The sequence below is a fragment of the Ursus maritimus genome, unplaced genomic scaffold (assembly GCF_017311325.1).
Source record: "Ursus maritimus isolate PB19 unplaced genomic scaffold, ASM1731132v1 scaffold_1, whole genome shotgun sequence".
In the NCBI taxonomy this organism is placed as follows: domain Eukaryota; kingdom Metazoa; phylum Chordata; class Mammalia; order Carnivora; family Ursidae; genus Ursus; species Ursus maritimus.
Genome location: NW_024423343.1, coordinates 81183935 through 81200513, shown reverse-complemented (window position 1 = coordinate 81200513; position 16579 = coordinate 81183935). Strand labels below are relative to the sequence as shown.

Below are 16579 nucleotides of genomic sequence, written 5' to 3'. Positions count from 1 at the left end.
AAACAAACGGTCCGTGAAACATTCTCCTTTCCTTCTGAAGGTTTTACAATGCATTATTAACAACAAGTCTTTTACTATTAAATTTTAATGGCCAGTTGACACAAACAGATCTGAGACCATTCTTCTACTTCTGATTAAGACTGGGGTGGCAGGTACTAGGGATGAGATTCATTTAACCCTCTGAGCTTTCTGGGCAGACGTGGTGACCTTGCCAGGTCTAGCTGCCTTCTTGTCTATTTCTCTCATGACACCCACAGCAACCATCTGTCTCATGTCACAAACAGCTAAATGGCTGATGAAGGATAGTCGGAGAAGCTCTCAACACACATAGGCTTGGCAGGAAGCATATCAATGATGGCAGCAACACCAGATTTTAAGAACTTGGGGGCATCTTCCAGCTTTTTTCCAGAATGATGATCAGTCTTCTCCTTCAGCTCAGCAAACTTGCGACCAATGTGAGCTGTGTGACTACCCAGCACAGGTGCCTATCCAGCGCTGGTTTGGCCTGGATGGTTCAGGATAATCACCTGAGCCGTGAAGCCAACTGCTTCCATTGGTGGGTCATTTTTGCTATCATCAGCCACATTGTCACAAAGGACATCTTTGTCAGATATGTTCTTGACATTGAAACCCACATTGTCCCCAGGAAGAGCTTCACTCAAAGCCTCATGGTGCATTTCAAAAGACTTTGTACTTCAGTTGTAACATTGACTAGAGCAAAGTGACCACCATGCCAGGTTTAAGAGCACCAGTCTCCACTCAGCCCAGGGGCACAATACCAATACCACCAATTTTGTAGACATAATGGAGGGGGGAATGCAAGGGCTTGTCAGTTTGGATGCGTTGGTGGCAGAATGCAATCCAGAGCTTCAAGCAGTTCCACTGGCATTCCCATAATTACGGGTGACTTTCCATCTCTTGAACAGAGGCATATTAGCACGTGGCTCCAGCATGTTGTTACCATTCCAACCAGAAATTGGCACAAGTACTATTCTGTCGGGGTTGTAGCCAACCTTCTTAATGTAATTGATGACTTCTTTAATGATTTCCTCCTATCTCTTCTGGCTGTAGGGTGGCTCAGTGGAATCTGTTTTGTTAACACCAACAATTAGTTGTTTTACATCCAGTGTATAAGCACTGTGTGTAAGTGTGTGCTCATGGGTCTGCCCATTCTTGAGGATACCAACTTCAAATTCACCAACACCGGCAGCAACAATCAGAACAACACAGTTAGCCTGAGATGTGCCTATAATCATGTTTTTTATAAAGTCTCTGTGTACTGGGGCATTAATGATGGTCAGGTAACACTTGCTGGTCTTGAATTTCCACAGGAAGTTATCAATGGTGATACCATGTTCATGTTCAGTTTCAGTTTATCCAAGACCCAGGCATACTTGAAGGAGCCCATTCCCATCTCAGCAGCCTCCTTCTCAAATTTTTCCATAGTTCTTTTGTTGATCCTACCATCTTTGTAGGCCAGATGACCAGTAGTGGTCAACTTGCCCAAATCTATGTGGCCAATGACGACGATGTTGATATGAGTCTTTTCCTTTCCCACCTGGTTTAGGTTTAGTGGTGTTTTTCATGACACCTGTGTTCTGGCAGCAAACCCGTCACAAAAAAGCTGCTTGTTTGTTTGTTCGTTTTCTTATAAGTATGTGAGCACATAGGGCAGCTTGGTTTTTAACAGTGATTAGAGACAACTGAATATCAATCTGTAGAGAAATATTTAAAACAATCTCAAAACTGAAAAGGAGAGAATGTGACAGATAAAGTGCTGGTAATAGAGCAGCTACTTCAAAAAGAGCTGATGGTTTCTAGGCAGAGAAACACTGCTTGTGAGCGCACTGAAAATGTACGCAACCTGAGAGTCTTCATAAATGACATTCTGGGAATCATGGAAAATGAGAGATAAAACAAGAGAAAACTGGGTAAGTGCTCTCATTTACATAAAAGGGGATGTGTGGATTCTATATTCAAAAAGGATAAGTAGGAGGGCTCTTCCACAAAATTATATCATGAATTTTCAGATATGTATGTTGCCGATGTTTTGATATGTTACTAGGACATTTTTGTTTAAACTAATGTGATTTATTTTCCTGACAGATTTGTTAAACTGGTGGATCAAAGAAATGCCACACACGGTTTATATTTTCACTCAAGCAAGGCATTTGGCAACATCTCCAGTTCTCTGGGATCACTGAGGAGTAAGGACTTGACAATAACGTAGGAAATACCTTTGGAATGTGAACCTAGGACACAGAGACAGCATCCCTGCCAGCAGAATGGGAGAGAAGAGAGGCAGTGAGCTAGACCTACAGTTCGAAACTGAACCTGAATGGGAACCCAGATTCAGAAATGTCCTGCCTATTCAATGATGTGTCAGTTGTTTAAACTCTCCAGGCCTCAATTTTTGTTTTCTTTTGTGATTTGAGCATTAAAATATTGCCTACTTTAAGGTTTAGGGGACAATTCAAGAGGAAATAAATGGACAGTGTTTAGTAAGATCACCAGGATCAAGTACTGTGCTATTATTGACATGGAAAGATACTCCTTATATCCTAAGTGGGGAAAAACAATCAAGCTAAAAATTATATCTAGTAAGGCCAGTTTTTACACACTTTGGTGAAAAACAAAAAGTTTGCTTGTTTTTTATCTGAGACTGGATAAAAATACTCCAAAATATTAATGGTTACCTCTGGGTGGTAAGATCATGGGTGACTTTTCTTTTCTTTCTTTTTAAAATTATTTTTATGTACTATTACTTCTACTATGAACAGGTATTTGTGTAATAAAAATAAAAATAAAAGTCATGTTTAAAGTATAAAAAATGCATTATGATATTAAGTTGCAAGTAGTTAAAAGCGTTCAGGCAGAGTAAGAGAGCATCCTTGTTTCTTATTCCACAGCCACAGCAGCAGAGACAGAAAACACCTGAGTTACCATCATATCATATCATATTCTAAGGAAGAAAGGAAGTCCTTCCCAAGAATGATGATGAGCACAGGACATTCTCCTGTAAAGCTAAAGAAGATTATAGCTGAGACACTTAGGCTCTTGAATATCTGCAGAAACTTTCCTTTTTCTCTAAGAGGCTTGTTGTAGAACTCGGTTTTCCACTTAACATTTCCTTCAAGTGCACTTAAAATAAATCTCCAATATCTAAGATAAACTCAGGGTATGTGTTTCTTGTCTCCTAAGAGAGGCTAACATAATTACTAAGTAAAAACTCAAAAAGATGAGTTGTTCCAAACTAACGAAATAAATCTAAAAAGGTTAAATGTATTGTGGTCACATCTTCAGGCAGGGTCCTCAGCTTCTTGTGACTTTCTTATTGTTGCTGTAGATAAAATTAGGGCTACGGTGGATTTTAAATAATTGAATCAAGATAAAATGTACAGTGCAGTCATTGACTAATAATGAACAATCATGAAAATGTGGTGATCATTTTTATCAGATGAAGAAATAAGCAAACACCTAATATTTGGAACAGAAAGGAATGATTCATTTAAAAACCCTAAATATTGTTCTCAATGGCAACTGCATTGTGATCCCAGCGGATGAAAACACCACGAAACAGATCATGGGATTCTTTATTGCATTAAATAGAAGTGTTGTGTTTTCATTAAGAGAAATCATTGTTTTACTTCATACAGTTAAGATATCATCTTGAAAATTTAGTTCTGGTAGTAATACTTTGAGAAGGACTTGAACAAACTACAGAGATGGTAAAGATGCTGGAGCAATTAATGACTTTTGATTTGGGAAAGGGAAATATCTAAAGGGAAAAAGAATGCTGATCTTATGATATCTAAAAGTTTTCATGCTTGAAATGCATAATAGGTTAGGCTTAAGTGGAGAAAGTTATAGGAATCAGATTTTTGAGCCAACATGCAGACAAATATTAAGTAGATCTCTGTTAGGGCACATGGGTGGCTTAGTTGGTTAAACAATTGACTCTTGATTTGGGCTCAGATCATGATCTCAGGGTCCTGGGATAGAGCCTCAAGTCAGGTCCTCTGCTCAGAGGGCAGTCAGCTAGACTCCAGCTCTTTCTGTTCCTCTCCCTGCTCATACACGCTCTCTCTCTCTCCCTTTGAAATAAATAAATAAATGTAAAAAAAAAAAAAAAAGCAGATCTGACAACTCAATGATGTTTTAGGGGTTGGAATCTTCATTTTTGACCAGCTTGTAGTGATCTTTAAATTCAAACTAAGTAAGGGAAGAGAGTACACAGCATGCTTGTTACAAGGCTCCCATCTGGGACCTAAGGCATATATTCTCAGCCAGCCAATAATCCTCACCGGACTATAGGTATCCTTTAATCTATTACCCTGATAGAATCCTTTAAATTGCATTTTAGACAACCAATGCCAATCAATTGGTGTGCCATTTCTGTCTAAATGATCTGTAAAGTTCTATAAATTCTAATAGCTCATGATATTAATGTTTGAACTATATGTTATCACCTAGAATACAGGACATTATGTCCTCCATTTACTTACACAAAAATAAAGGTTTTGAGTAAAATTCTCGACCAATATTGTAATGTCTATTTCTAACAATAAATGATTTTGAGATAATTCTCAAATCTCAACAGAACCACCAGATGGTATATTTTCTAGACAAGTCATATTTATAACAACGTATTTTTATATTTTGCAATACAACATAAAGCCTAATAATAAGATCTGAATTCTGCAAATACTAGACAAATCTGCAAGTATAACATTCTTCTCTCCTAGCGAACATCCTGTGAATTCATAAATATTTACATATTACAAGTTATAATTATGTAGCACTGGGGAAAAGGGAAAATGTAACTGTATATTTATATCTATAAGAATATAAAAGAACATTCATAAATTACAAATGTGCATTGTTCTAAGAAGAGTACCTACTGAGCTTTTGTATCTTAAGGCCAATACATAAGACAAGTTTCTACAGCCCCCCCATCAGTGGAATAAAAAATTATAATTGTAAGTTTGAATGACTATTGATTGCTTATTATAGTTTCTATTAATAGTCGTCGATGATTATGTATGAGCACATCATTGTAGGTATTTGATAATGTAGAAGGGAAAGTTTGTATTGCTACAGGGATAATCCTCCTTAAGAAACTGACAAGCATGATTATAAAAAATACTGCAAAGTATGTATTTGCTTTAAAACAATTACCTAAAATAGTGCAGTTAAATGCTATCTTGTTCTTGCTTTTCATACCAGTCGGTATTCCGCAGTAAATTCCATATCATAGATTCATCTGCACGCTAATAAAGTTCTGCTAAATAAAAACAGAATTTTTTAGAAATCCGTTGTGCGTATGTTAGTTTTGAGTTATCCCAAATCTTTAAAAAAATGAAAACTAGGAACTTGTTTCTACACTTCTGCATTGTTTTCTACAGAAATTATCATCATTTACATTCATTTTTTTAATATTCTTACTCCTTTTCTTACTATTTTCACTAGAAAATATTCCAACAATTTAATTACTTCATAACTATATTTTTCTGCATATCTTTGCAGGTACATTCATATATTAGAGTAAATTCAGCTCTTAAATAGTCTCACCTCGGAGGCTGACAGCCCTTATGTAGCAGTGACCTCCAGTCATCTGATCAAATTTTGGGTTACTTACTAGCTATAATCAAATATATTCTCATCTCTTATTTGAACAAATCATACAGAAATTGAATACAATTTTTATGAACACTAGCAATATGTTCACTTCTCTGATAATTTTGACATTAAAATTCCATCGTAATAATCCCATCCTTCAGGCTTTGCAGACTCTTAAGGTATTAAAGCAAAAATTATCCTAAGCAGTTAGATTATAATGTATTTAAAGATTAGACATTTCATGTTGAATATTAACTGCTCCACTTCCCAGGAAAAGAAAACTATGCTGATTTTTTCCTTCTATAATTTATATATTTCAAAGACCAGCTATCCAAGTTTCAAACTATATTGCAGGAAACATTCTTAAAATGGACTTGAAATCTGTGTAGAGTTTCAAAGGTGTATGAAATGGCATATTAAGATACATAGAAATATTTGCAATAATTATTAATTTTATTTCAAAGTAACATACTTTAAAGTTATTAGAAAATTATAGCAAACAGTTCACAGACAGAAAAATAGTTCACTAAAGTGGTTAAATTCTCTGTTAAGAAAAGTAAATACTCACCCTGTCAGTGTCAGGTAATAGGTAAGATATCTATTGGGCATCCTCTTTATTATGTGGAATGAGAGAAATTAAAGACAAATGTGAATTAATAGATGAGAAAATGACTTACTATATTGTTTCTTAGGCTTAAAGAGATAATAAAATATCATATATATATATATATATATATATATATTTTTTTTTTACCTCTGGAAATTATGTTTGTGACCTGTTCATAAGGATGGAAACCTGTCCTATGTTGAATTTCTCTAAAGAACAAAATTTTCAGCCCATTCGTGCATTTCAAAAGCAGTAACATACACAAAAGTCAAAATCTTTTTTCCCTAAACCTTGTCTTGTTTTTATGACCATAGTTCTATAAGATCTGATCCTTTAGTATGACCAACATTTACTCATATACGATTTAAAGAAAAAAGGTGCTGCAGACTGAATGTTTGTGCCTTGCCCCCAAATTAATATTCATACATCAAAACCTAATATCCAGCAGGACCTGATGGTATTCGGAGGTGGGCCTTTGGGAGGTGATTAGGTCATGAGGGTGAAGCCCTCATGAATGGATTACTGATCTTATAAAAGAGATCCCGGAGAGATCTTTTACCACTTCTGCCATGTGAGGATATGGAAAGAAGATGCCATCTACAAATCATGAAGTGGGTCCTCACCAGATGCTGGATCTGCTGGAGCCTCAATATTGGACAGAGAAATGTATTGCTTTTGCTTATAAACCATCCAATCTATGGTATTTGGTTGCAGCCTGAATGAACTAAGACAGAGGCTTGCAAAAATAATAAAGAACAAGTTTCCAATAGCCCATGTTTCCTGTCTCTATCACTGCTGATAAAAGGACAGAAAATAAGAATGATAACTTAGATATAAAAACGGATAGAAATATCTACAACATATACCCTTCTGCACAGTATATGTCAATGCCATTATCTTATTTTGTACCCATTAGCAAAGGACTTCTATTCACCAAGCTCTATTTCTTATCCCCCCCCCAAAAAGGGATAATAATTCCTCATGTTTTGTTTTGTTTTGTTTTGTTTTGTTTTGCCTATGCATGTGTATGCATGTGTATGTGACAATTGTATAGTGTGACATCACATTTTATATTGATTTGACTTTATTTCAACATTTAATTATATTGTTTAGGTTTGGGCTACCCTAAAGGTAAATTCTAAAACTAGATTAGAGTGCAGGTTGTTTGGAAGGTCGAAACAAGAAGCACCTGCATGACAAAGGGACCAAGAGAGCAAGAAGAAAGGTATATTAGCCTAGTTTACTGTGTAGCAAACCACTCCAAAAGTAGTGACTTACTTCCATTTATTATATTTCACAGTTCTGTGTGAGACCTGCTGCTTGGTTTTTCAGCTGGTTTCACTTGGGACTTCTCATGTCAGTACATTGGAGCTACATGAAGAGGTTTGCTGTGGGTAACAACAGGTTGAATCCTGCTTGGATAATGGAATATGGATAGAACTATCTTAGATTTTCCTCACTTGAGAGGTGTAGAACATCTTCCAGTTCTTAATGGGCTTTGTGAAAGCAATGCTTTTGCCGAAATAAAGTTCCTGGCACCTCAGGCCTGCCATGTAGGTAGACGGCGTGCTCAGCTCATGTCAGAGAATCCCCTGTTGAAACAGTTGCAGGAAGTTTCAATAAGAAGTTGACAGAAGGCATGGGAATACAAAGTCCTAAGGGGATATGGAATAAATGGATATTTGTACAACCTACAAATATAACAAAATGAACACTCAGACCAAGGAAGAAACTTTATCAGTTTCTTGAAAGTCCTTGTGTTTCTTCTCTCCATTCATATTTCCTCCCTACCCCATATAGAATAGCCACTATGCTAAATTTCATTTTAATCCTTTCCTTGCTTAAAAAAGTATTTCTCCAACAGAATTTGTATTTGTAAAAATTACACTGCTTAATATTATCTATTTAGGAAATTTATATAAATGGAAACATACTGCTTGTATCTTTCCGCAACATGCCCATTCATTGTACATTGTTTTTCACATTCATATGTTTATCCTTTAAACTGAAGTTCGTTTGGTTTTATTTGCTCTGTAGTATTTCATTATGTAAATCCATTTTACTGGTGAGCAATGTTTTTGCTGACTCCCACAGAAAATAGAAAAACATGGATTCTGTTGCTTTATTGGGAGGTGGAATGTAATCCCATGACAGCCCCAGTGTCGGGGGCAGCAAGTGAGACAGGAAAAGAGTGTAAGCACATGAAATTGGGGCCGTATTAAGCAGGCCAGGAGTTCAAAATAAAAGTCATGCAAGATGTCTCTAGACATAGGCACTAACAAGGCACTAACTCCATAGCACTTCTGAGCTTGGGTTCCTGTCCCCTCCAGAAGGATGCTGAGGAAGCCAAATTTAAACTCTGCAGGGCACATGCTCCTAGATAGCCATAGAGCCCACTTCTCCATGGAGTATGTTGGGTTGAGCTTTGTTACTAGAGATTTTGTATTACATTATTAAATAAATGACTGTAACAGTTTTAGTAGATAATTTCCGTAAAGTTAGGGGATTTTCAGTGTATTTGTAGCTTGTTAACACTTTATCATAAAGGTATATACAATTTCACTGAAGAGTTTTACACATCTATTGCGAAGTCATATGTTTTTTCATATCTAAGATGTGAATATGATGAGTTACACCATTCCACTTTTACCCTTTGAAACAACTCTGCATTTTTTGCGGTAGAAGCAATTTGGATATGATGTGTTCCACTTTTAATGAGTTCCACTTTTAATGAATAACTGTATTTGGGTGGCTAATATTTTAGATTATTGCTTCTATGTTCTTGAGTGAGATTAACTTCTATCTTTTTATTTTACTGTTCTTAGCTTAGTTGGTGTCAAGTTAAGTTAGTCTTATAAAAATGAATTGATATATTTGTTTATGCTATCAGAAAATTTGGTAGAACTCACTCTTGAATTTATCTAAGCCTCGGTGTCTTCTTGTGGGAAGATTTTTTTTTTTAACCATCTTAATTGATTTCAGAGATATAGGAATACTCATGTTTGTGTTATCTCTTACCTCAATTTTGATAAATTATATTCTTATAAATTATCAATCATCCTATTTTTTTACGTTATTATGTAAACCTGGTATTAACAAATTAATCTCTATATTTTCTGTAGTTATGAAACCTCTCCATTAATACTGTTTATTTTTTCCTTTTAATATAACAAAGTTTGACTTTATTTAGTACCATTAGAGGAATCATTTTTCACTATTGGATAATTTTTATATTTTGTTTTCCATTTCATTAACTGCTGAGATTATTTTTTATTACTTCTTTCTGTTTTTCTGGGTCTTAATCTGTTGCTTATTTTAAAATTTCTGAAGAAATTAAATACTTAGCTTATTGTTTCCTAAATACTTTGTTGTTTCTAATTTAAACTTTTAAGACAATAAATTTTGTTCTAACATCTGTTTTAGCTATGTCTTATAAATTTTAGTCATAGTATTCTTGTTAGTATAATTGTTGTATAATTGTCAGTATAATTGTATAATCGTTAGTTCAAATTAATTTCTAGTGTATATTATTGTTTTTATTAGAATCATGATTTTTTTTAAGGATATGGTTTTGCTTTTCCTAACATAACTGTCTTCCTTTGTTATTATGTTTTAAAATCTCTATTTTAATGCCAGTAATGCAAATAATGTGTTCTGTATGTCATTTAAAATTTGTAAGGTCAGCATACGTTTACTTTTTACATAAAAAATATTGCATATGTATTATCTAATGTTTGAGTGTACTTTTCTATGAATGTCCGTTTTATGATTAATATTCATTGTACCATTCAGCTCTTACTCGTTTTTAGTCAGTTTGTCAAGTCAATTATTGAGGGACCATGGCAAATCTCTAATGATGATAGGAAAGCATTTAATTTTATCTTGTAGTTATATTGGTTTTCACTCTATAGATTTTAAGTTATATTATTGTGTGCATACAATTTAGAATTATTATAATATCTATTAAATTGAATATTTAATCATTATGTAATATCCCTCTTAATCTCTAATAACAGTTTTTGCCATGCGTCCATTTTGTTTGGTGTTAATACAGTTTCTACATTTCCTTAGTAATTGCCTGGCTTGTTCATCAGTCCTTTGACTCTCAATGAACTGTGTTTTGTTTTAGGTGTGTCAAGCTTTCCTTTAACTGGAATGCTTATTCCATGTCCATTATATTTGATTATTGATATAGTGGGATTGAACTACATCAAATTACTATGTATTTTCTATTTGACTTGATATTGTGCTTCTTTTTTTTACCCCCCTGTTTTGGTTTCCTTTGGACACTTCTTTCTCATTCAATTATTTTTTTACTTTTTAGAAGTTACATGGTGGATCTTTTAGTTATTAGTTATATGACAAGCATACTTAATCACATTTCTGTATATATGAATGTTGTGTGTGTGTATGTGTATATATATATATACACTATATATATAGTGGTTATATAATCTAGATACATATCTGAGGATTTATTATACAGAATAGGCTCATGTCGTTATGGAGGGTGAGAAGTCCCACGATCTACAGTCAGTGACTTGGAGACCCGGGACAGTAATGGTATAGCTGTAGTCTAAACCTGAGCCTAAGAACTAGGAGGCCCAATGTTGTAGGTGCCAGTCTGAGTCCAAACACCTGAGAATCAGGACAGCTGATGGCCTGAGTTCCAGTCCAAGTTCAAGTCAAAGTTAGGTGAAAACTGATGTCCCATGTTGGAGACAATCCGGCAGAGAGAGTGAACTCCCTTACTCAGACTTCTGTTATATTTAGGCATCGAACTGATTGGGTGAAGCCCGCCCACACTGGGGATAGCCATCCGCTTTACTTGGTCTACCAGTTTAAATGTTAATCTCATTCAGAAACACCTTCACAGATACAGCTAGAATAGTGTATCAGCAAGTATCTGGCATCTTGTGGCCCAGTCAACTTGATATATAAAATACCTGTGTGATATAAGGATCTTAAAATACTCTAGTTAGGATTATCCAATTCCAAATATGTGTTACTCCCGTCCATAATTTACCTATATCCTTCTTTACCCTCAAATAAAATATTGTTGTTTTTAAGTAGTCAAAATTTGTTCAGGTTTACAAAGAATACCATTCGCTCATCTGGATCATTTTTCTTTTGCCTCTCATCCCTATTTTCAAATTCACATTAGGGAAATTCTCTTGGTGGTCAACTCTTGTGTTTTATTTTTCATACTAATATTACATACTTGTTCTTAAAAAACTGTTTTTCTAGGTATGTAATTAGAAACAGCAAATTTAGCTTTTGTTTTACATATACGGTTCTGTTTATTCTTTCAACACAATATGGTGCCAAATATCAATTTAATTGGCATTTTATTGTTTTACCAGTCTACCTTTAAAATCATATTATTATTAATAATAGTATTTTAAGAATCTTCTCAGTTTGTTTGCTGATCACTATTTAGGTATGAATTTCTTTCATTTGTGTTGTTTGGGTTCTGTTTGAATTTCTGAATATGTGGGTCTGTGTATTTCATCAGTTATGAGCAATTTACCATAATTTATTCAGACTTCGCCACCTCCCTTACCTATTACTCCATTTTAGAACTCTGGTTATGTGAATGTTTGAGCCATCTCATTCTGTCCTCCATATCTCTTAGACTCTATCCATATTTCTTCCTCTGTGTCTCTCTTCACTACCTTCCAGGTAATTTTCACACTATTTCTTTCTTCACTAGACCTAATCTGTCCCTTGAATAGCTTATATTAGTTATAATGTGTTTGTTTTGAAAGAACGATTTTTAATCTTTTAATTTATGTTTGCATCATGTGAATTTTCAAGTTGCCATGTTATTTCCTTAGACTTATGTTATATAAAATTGTTTTATAATCTGTATCTGGTAATTACAATATTTGAAGTATTTACTGGTATCTTTTCTATTGCCTGATACTGGCCCTCATTCACAGTGTTCTATTTATGTGTGTGTATGTTCTGTTTTTATGATTATTGACTGATATTTTCTTTGGCAGTGTTTTTCACATGGGTTGAAATTGAGTTCCTCCACCCAGTATCTATTTTCACAATGCCACTCCCTTCGGGGCACCACTATTTCAATTTAAATTAAATTATTTACTTGAGACTTTTCTGGCTGTGAATCATGAATTCAGAAAGCAAAGCTGCATGAGGGCCAGTTTAAGATCATGAATTCTATGGGAATAGTATTTCCCCTGCAAGCCAGTGTCAAGTTGGGGCAGGTAACTCTTTGCTGACCCTTTCTTCAAGATTGGATTATTTCTCATCCTTCCTTCTCAGCTAAGTGTGACACTTGGGTCCCAGATTTATGTTCAGGTATCCTACTGGACTCCCTTCCTCAGCTGACCCCTAGGCTATACATCCCATTTCTATTCCCAAGCAACAGCAAAGTGGAAGCATAAGATCTCTAGGATCTGACAGAAGCCCTCAGGATGAAATCTGACTTCAGTACACATCTGTCATCCAGGATTCCTACATTAATTTCATAGTTTGGCTGTGTGGATTCTTTTTTTGGTGTCAGCTTATGGAGGCATTTTAAAAAGAGAATTTGTATTCCTTACACAAAAATTTACCTGGGTGGAAGTGTTACTTACCCAGGTCAAGAAATACTGGAGCAGTATCACTTACTTTAATGCAAAGAATTCCATATAAGGAATTGGCTAGACAGGCTCTGGAATACAAAAGAGGCAAAATAGAAACACTCAGGTGATATGGAGATGAAAAATACAGGTAAGAGCAGCCAGGCCCAGCACTGGGGAACAAAAAGAAAATGGTGGAGTTATTAGAACTTAGACATTTGGAGGAGTGGGCCAACAGACCTGAGACTCATCCCTCTGAGGAAGGGAGGCTGCCTGGCTACAACTGTGTCTCAGAGGCTCTGAGCAGGACCCTAAGGAGTTAGAATCACTAAGAGGATCCCTATAAAGAGGGTGATGTAAGGGGAGGGTATCTGTAGCTTGTTCTTGTGCATTAGAAGCCCCAGGGAGGCTCTCCACAGAACTGAAATCAGATTTCTGAGAAGGGATTGACAGCCAGCTAGTGTTGGTAGTTTTGAAGGAAGAGAGTAAACTGAGTCTAGAAAAGTATGTGTGTGTGGGGGGGGGGACATCCTGGAATCTAGAAGTAACTGAACTCCCAAGATAAAGAGCAATGACTATCATCATATTATCAGGAATAGGAAGCAAATAGAGGGAAGCATGTTTTCTCTCTTGTCCAGGCTTCTAGCCACCTTTAGCACTCGCTGAGAAAACCTAACAAGAATCCATTGGATTTGCAGAAATGGGATTGTAGAATCTTATTTCTACTGCTAGTATACAAAAGGGTCAGTTTAAAGCTGGGAAATAAAAACGTGCTAAAGAACACAAAATCACTTCTATATTGTAGGAAAAGAACATGTGTTAGTTGCATTTCCATTGTCATTATTTTCCAAGTATGTGTCCAAATAAATTGATTAGATGAGTCTAATAAGAAACGAAGTTATGAAAATGTGAATTGGTGAAATAATTTCGCTGAGCAAACATGGAATTCATATAATTCCCAAGAATTTTAACCTATAATTCTCCATGCCACTGTTTCTCACTACCATAGTGTGGTTTTTCTGTCATCACCTAGAAGAGAAATACAACCGGAAGTCGGGGAACCAACTCTGTTCCTGTTAAGTCAGAAGAATGCCTGTTCACTCCTCTACCCAAGACGGTGACCAATAGGAGGTAACCTGCCTTCACACATTCAGGTCTGGGCAACAACACCCAAGTTACGTCTTGGAAGCATCATACGCTGCCATTAGTTTAGTGTCTCTTGTTTATGATTCGGGCATACAAACTTCCCAGGAGAATGTGAGTGATGTCTGACACACATTTCTTCTATTCTCTGCAAACATGTGTATTCTAATACAATTCTAATACACAAAAGAACTTTATTTTTTATATCTCTCCTAATTGTTTCTCTGTTAAATTATGAGCCTCCATTGATTATATGGAGACAGGAAATACTAGGGTTTGTTGTTGCTGTTGTTGGAATTTGCAACTGCATTTTTACTGCGATCAAAGGTAGTACAGCCCCAAGATGGTGTAATGACAACCCCAGCCCTTTTGATTACCAGTAAAGCTCAAAATCAAACATTTTCTATAGAAGAGAAAAGGTTGCTTAATATTAAAAAAAATACATATCCTCCAGGATAGGAACCATGTTCTGTATCATTCCATGTGCTGATTAGCACATAGACATTCTAAATCCCGGTATATCTTTATGTCCTACCAGGAATAGTCATAAAGATTTATCGACAATTGAAATTTATGAAAACCAGTATATATATCAGCTTACCAATTAAAGAAGTTTTATGGTATTATAAACATACGTATTTGAAGCAAAAAATCATTTTATGCCTTGAATGATTAGTACCACTTTAAAATTTTGGAGTTTTATTTATTTCAAGTTTAATGCAGTATAAAAAATGTTTTGCACAAATGTGAAATCAATTCATTCAATATATATTCACAATACAATGTATTTCAAACAGGTTTCACTAAATAGGATGTGGCATTAAGTATAAATTCATTTGAAATTTTCAAATTCAGCTTAAGTGCATAATTAGTCCTTCAGAAATTGTGTGTCTTACTATAAGCCTTTTTAAATCATCCCGTGTGTCAGGAAATAAGCAGTTACTTTAAAATATTAGGCTGAATTTTGTGAACTCTCAGTATTTCTACACACTAAGTCTCAGAAGAAACTCCGGCGTTGCCTGTGAACTATACACAGAAGGGTGATCTCATGTTACTGTAGGATCACTATTTAGAACTTCCCTAATAAATCCCATATTACTGAACACATTATTTATTTTTTTGCTATCTCAAATTTAATCAAAGATTGTTAAAATGCATTGTTTTCATGTTTATTTCTTTTTACATACATTGCTTTAGGTCATTCAATTCGTGTTACGATTTTAATCAATGTTTTCAACAATTTTACATTGAAATTTAAGGAAAGGAAATTATTGTGTTTTATAAAAATTTACATTCTATTTCTGTGAGCTGTGAGTTGATCTGGGCCACATCACATCATAACTTCAAAGACTTATTTTCAGATATAGTATTTAATCTAGAGCTTCTGATTTATTAGTAAACACAACAAATAATTTTACAACCAACTTTATCACTATTTTCACTAATCTTCAAAAGTTAAAATTCAATTTTTAAGGCTAAGAATATTAGTTTTTATTTATATCAATTTCTCTTTTGATCTTTATAAAATCAAATATAATAATCCAACTCAATTTATAATGTTACTTCATTTGCCTGAAAACACTTCTTCATTCAGAGCTTATTTAAGAAGAGTTGGTTTGTAAGTTCCTTTAAATTCCTGAGCACAAATATCATCTACCAGGACTTCTTCATTCATTCATTCATTCATTCATTCATTCATTCATTTTTATTTTTTATAGATTCATTTTTGTACTGTGAGAGAATTTTTTTTCCTATTTTACTGTTTAGAATTTCCGTCTTTAATTGTTTGGGAACTAGTGGATCCATTCAGAAGAGTCTAATATTGGCTCATTCATCATTTAGTACAAATGGCTTCATCAGTTTTGTCTCTATCTTAGAAAAGAAGTCTTTTTATTCTAGCCTGTTGAGAGGCTTGAGATGGCGGTTAGATGGGTGATTAGAGTAGACCATTTATTCCTCTCACCAAAAATGATAAGTGCCTTTTTGTACTGGGCAGTAGTGAGCGATGGTCTCCCATGTGATGTTTGGTTAACGCCATCAAGCGTTTGTAACGAAAGAAGAATGTGTCTGTCTTCCTCTGGAGGTAAGAAGCATTTTGCACTTGTCCTCTACCCTCCTGTTCAAATAATGCAGGATCTATACAGTCAGGCGGGTGTAACTGAAAAAGATAAAAAGGTTTTCTCTGAAGATTTACTGGGTCACTTTCCTAGGACAAAAGTTAGTAGCCCCTGGAGCTTTATGATGCAGGCACATGAACTGTCCAAGAGAATGTCAGTGACGTCAAACACATTTACTTTCTTCTGTGCTCGGCAAATGTGTGCCCTAACACAAGAGAGCCTTATTTGTTCTTTGTATCACTAAAAAACATTTTCTCTGTTAAATAACGATCCTCTGTTTATTATATAAATAAAAGAAGGGAAGATGACAATATTCCCAGAAATTGTTTTACATTCTCATGTACTTTATTTCACTTAATTTAAACCTCACAGCCATCTCAAACAAAATGATTTCCAAACCCATTGCCGTGATTAAAATTTGCAGTATGTGTATGATTTTTATATTTTTAAACTTACATGATGTTGACGGGTATCAATACCTTTAGGGTTGTCTGCTTTTTTAGTAA

The 16579-nt window shown here is 34.9% G+C and overlaps 1 pseudogene; it reads right to left on the bottom strand.

Annotated features, from left to right (window-relative positions):
- Positions 1-167: 167 nt before the first annotated feature.
- Positions 168-16579, bottom strand: part of LOC103667724 — a 52206-nt pseudogene continuing 35794 nt past the window's right edge.